Below are 5278 nucleotides of genomic sequence, written 5' to 3' on the forward strand. Positions count from 1 at the left end.
GCAGGTGAGGATTGAAAGGGACACAGACCGCTGCAGCCAGCATCAGCTGGAAGGAGAACAGAGGAGCAGAGTAGCGGCAACTAATCGTAAATTAATGAATCGATGATGAGGATCGTTGCCAACAATTCTCATCGATTTAATCGATTAGTTGCAGCCCTAATTCAAAGCTGCCTCTACACATATACAAATCCATAGCATAGTTTGGGGTTTGTCCTCTGATTCTTAATAGAGGAACATGTTAATTTATAGAGAATGATGTAGTGCAGAAGTTGGGAGACCTGTTCTTGCGTGCCTTAGATGAAATTAGCAAGTTATCAGAGCTAAAATTTTGTATGTATATTGACAATGCAATGTACAGATGTAGTGTATCTGTCCAACAAAAGTTGCATGATTTTTTTTTTAACTGGAGAAAGGAAATGACATTATATTCCAGTAAATGTCATACATATGGTTTAAGATGCAACACATACAGGCATTAATGTTAACAGCGTTTTCTTAAGTCTTAACCTTTGGGTTATACTCCCCTCCTTGGGAGGACTGGCAAACAAAACTGTAGGCCAGCCCAGGATAACCACTCCCTCTATAACAGCATGCCTCCGTTCCTTGCTAGTGTCCTAGGAGGATAGATTTTTTTCTTCAGCTCTGCACAATTTCTGACTCTGGAATGGCCTGGTCTCTACCTAAGAATGGAAACACCCCGACATGTCCTCAACACAGCCTGTAGTAGAGCTATACCATAGCTTTATAACTGGGGCCCATAATGTCTTTAGCTGGAACTGCAATGCAAGAGAACTAAGCAATTGGCGATTGTTCTCTTCCAGACCAGTAATAGACGCTAACACTTTGGAGTCTAATCGACTGACTTTTAATCCTAGGAAAAAACACATTCAATGGCTGCCAAGGCCGTAGAAGCATTGATAACCAAACCTTCAAAGGAACAAAGTAAAGAAACTACAGCAGCCCAAGCAAGAGCATTACCATTAAAAGCCCAACATTGTTCACAGATATTGGTGTTTGAGACTGAGAGCGACAGTGAAGAGGAGAAGGTAAAACACTGTTCAAGTTTTTTCTGAGCACTTTTACAGTGACCTGATAGAAACACTGGGGACAGGAATATGTGGAATGTATTGCTCTCATTAACATACAGTTGGGCAAAAAAGTATTTAGTCAGCCACCAATTGTGCAAGTTCTCCCACTTAAAAAGATGAGAGAGGCCTGTAATTGGCATCATAGGTAGACCTCAACTATGAGAGACAAAATGAGAAAACAAATCCAGACAAATCACATTGGCTGATTTGGAACGAATTTATTTGCAAATTATGGTGGAAAATAAGTATTTGGTCAATATCAAAAGGTCATCTCAATACTTTGTTATATATCCTTTGTTAGCAATGACAGAGGTCAAACATGTCCTGTACGTCTTCACAAGGTTGCCACACACTGTTGCTGGTATGTTGGCCCATTACTCCATGCAGATCACCTCCAGAGCAGTGATGTTTTCGGGGCTGTCGCTGGGCAACACGGACTTTCAACTCCCTCCAAAGGTTTTCTATGGGGTTGAGATCTGGAGACTGGCTAGGCCACTCCAGGACCTTGAAATGCTTCTTACGAAGCCACTCCTTCGTTGCCCGGGCGGTATGTTTGGGATCATTGTCATGTTGAAAGACCCAGCCACGTTTCATCTTCAATGCCCTTGCTGATGGAAGGAGGTTTGCACTCAAAATCTCACGATACATGGCCACATTCATTTGCAGAGAAACAGCCCCAAATCATGATGTTGCCACCCCCATGCTCCACAGTAGGTATGGTGTTCTTTGAATGCAACTCGGCATTCTCTCTCTCTCTCCAAACACGACGAGTTGTGTTTCTACCAAATAGTTCTATTTTGGTTTCATCTGACCATATGACATTCTCCCAATCCTCTTCTGGATCATCCAAATGCTCTCTAGCAAACTTCAGACGGGCCCGGACATGTACTGGCTTAAGCAGGGGGACACGTCTGGCACTGCAGGATCTGAGTCCCTGGCGGCGTAGTGTGTTACTGATGGTAGCCTTTGTTACGTTGGTCCCAGCTCTCTGCAGGTCATTCACTAGGTCCCCCCGTGTGGTCCTGGGATTTTTGCTCACCGTTCTTGTGATCATTTTGACCCCACGGGGTGAGATCTTGCGTGGAGCCCCAGATCGAGGGAGATTATCAGTGGTCTTGTATGTCTTCCATTTTCTAATTATTGCTCCCACAGTTGATTTGTTCACACCAAGCTGCTTGCCTATTGCAGATTCAGTCTTCCCAGCCTGGTGCAGGTCTACAATTTTGTTTCTGGTGTCCTTCGACAGCTCTTTGGTCTTCACCATAGTGGAGTTTGGAGTGTGACTGTTTGAGGTTGTGGACAGGTGTCTTTTATACTGATAACAAGTTCAAACAGGTGCCATTGATACAGGTAATGAGTGCAGGACAGAGGAGCCTCTTAAAGAAGAAGGTACAGGTCTGTGAGAGCCAGAACTCTTGCTTGTTTGTAGGTGACCAAATACTTATTTTCCACCATAATTTGCAAATAAATTTGTTCCAAATCAGCCAATGTGATTTGTCTGGATTTGTTTTCTCATTTTGTCTCTCATAGTTGAGGTCTACCTATGATGCCAATTACAGACCTCTCATCTTTTTAAGTGGGAGAACTTGCACAATTGGTGGCTGACTAAATACTTTTTTGCGCCAGGGTTGTAATCCTTTAACAATCCTGTTAGGACAGGCAGTGTTCATATCTACTTTACAAATTATATTGAAATCAGCCAACACAGTACAGACAGGGTTAATACAAACTCCTCACAGCCCCTCCTACCACTACAAAGGAAAAGCCAATACAAATATTGGTAAAGTAAAAAGCAATTTAAACTGCAAGAAGCATTATTTAACTTTTTTTTTTTTTTGTAGCTTACACAATGAGAATGGGAACATGTAACAAATATAAAATAGGTATTATCCCAATCTGGCTGCAAAAGTACACTTAAAGGCTCAACTTCATCCTTTTCACTTTCTCCACCTATTTACTACGCCGACTACTCTTTCTCATTTGCTCAATTTTTTTTTTTTTTTAACAATGAATCCAGATCAAACAAATATACCGTATTTTGCGCTCTGTAAGGCGGACCATAGGTCGCAGGGGTTCTGTGACAGCGCCACGGTCTCAGTAATCACACAGAGCAGACGAAGAATGGACGTTCTTCGTCTGCTCTAGGGGCTCTACAGAAAGCTCCTTTCCCGTGGTCATAGGTCCCCCGGAGGGGGGAGGGGGCGGGGGGCCAGACACGATCGCTGCCGCTCGATTTGATTTAAGTGATCTAATTAGATCACTTGTATTAAACGAGCAGCGGCTTCCACTGTACATTTAGCTCTGCTTGTCCTGAGCAGTGCTAAATGTACAAAAAAAACTACTCGCCCGGCGCCCGAAATTGCATGTCCCGGGCGTCGGGCGATAGGGATGCGCTCCATAAGACGCACACACATTTTCCCCCGCCTTTTGGGGGGGAAAGTGCGTCTTATGGAGCGAAAATACGGTACATTGCCCTGCAAAGTATTTCTTTACATTTTTGTCCAAGCACTTAGTCATCTTTTCAAACATCTGGCTCCAACTCTCTCAGTTCAGCTTCCCTGAACTTCCAGTCCAGTACAAGACCACAAGGAATGGCACAGTCTGCAGCAGTTGTCCATTTACTAGCTTGGAGAAGAGAGAAAAGAGGAGCAGGGGGGTGCGGATTGGTTTGTCCTACTGTGCCTGTGTGTTTTTGGAGGCATGCACAGCTTACTAACACACACACACACACAGGGTGGCTCCATAGGACCCTACTAGGGAAAGGAGCCACCCCGAAAGAGGATATCAGGGTAAAAGCTCAAGGTATCAGCTGTTCCTGCAGAAAACTAAAACTTTGAAACATCATGGAGCAGCATCGATTGTGATTTAAGCAGCATTTAACCCCTTTGCGACCAGTGACGTACATAGTACGTTATTGGCAGCGGGCTCATTTAAACAGTAAGCCGTCGGGACTCTGTTTACATTTGTAGGGCCGGCTTTACTATAAAAGCAATTCTGGCGACTTGGCTGTCGCCAGATCGCTTCTACGTGCTGGAAAACTGCCCGCCCGACACCCCCGCCGTGTTTCCCGGGTTCCGCTGCCCCTCCTAAGGGCCCAGCAACCGGCACCTCATTTGTCTGTGTGGAGCTAGGTACCTGAGGTCCCGGGCCCTTAGGTCACTACCCATCCTGCTTCTTCGCTTTGGCAGTCTGGTTGTTAAAGCCCAGGTCCTGAGGAAAAAAAAGTAATTCCTACACTCTTGCATGCCACCTCCTGCAAAGGCGAGGGCTTGCCGCACCAGGAGAGCTTATTTTGCTTGGTGGGACAGCAGACGTTTCATCCTTTGTTCTCCATGGGACTAGTTCTGGCCTTCCTCCAGTCAAGACTCGGCCTCGGCCATCCTTCAGCAGCCTCTGGCCTCTCATTCCTTGGTAAAAACTTCTTTCCCCCGGGGGGTTGCTCATTTGGTTCCCCATAGACGCCCCCCAGTGATGCTGAGGGATCTCAATCTGGTGATTCCATTTCTCCAGAGAGCTCCCTTTGAGCCTATCACAGAAATCTCTTTGATGGATCTTACGCTCAAAATAGTCTTCCTGGTCACCATCACTTCCGCTGAGAGAATTTTGGATTTGGGAAGTTTCCATTCCTTGTTCTTTACAAGGATATGGTTGTTCTTAGGCCTAGAAAGTTTTTTTTTTTTGCCTAAGGTGGTGACTCTATTTTATCCTAATCAGGACATCATACTGCCTTGCTCCAAACATCCTAGGCAGGTTTCCTTCCATTACTTAAATGTGGCTTGCACTGCCCAAGCTCACCTTTTTGGTTAAGGCATTGTTCAGGCAATCTATTTTCCTCTGCCCTCACAGGTGGCTCCCTGCATCTCGTTATGCAATTTCTTGGTGAAGTCAACAGGTCATTATGCATGCCTTACCTCCACCTTTTTTCTGTGAAGGCGCATTCTACCAGATATGCCAATGCCTCTTGGCCTTTATGGCATCTAGCATCTGCTCTTTGTAATGCCGCCACCTGGTCTTCTATTCACACGTTTACTACGTTTTTTACCAGGTGGATGTTCAGGCTCCTGCTGATGTTGGTTTTGGCCATAAGGTTTCCCCATCCCTGAAGACCTCATTCTGGAGTAGGTGGTATGCTTGTTCAAAGTGAGCAAAGCCAAGGGTCAGTGGACATTTCACCCCCTTCACTCGTTGGA

This window comes from Nanorana parkeri, unplaced genomic scaffold (assembly GCF_000935625.1).
Source record: "Nanorana parkeri isolate BGI_ZX_2015 unplaced genomic scaffold, ASM93562v1 scaffold179, whole genome shotgun sequence".
NCBI lineage: Eukaryota > Metazoa > Chordata > Amphibia > Anura > Dicroglossidae > Nanorana > Nanorana parkeri.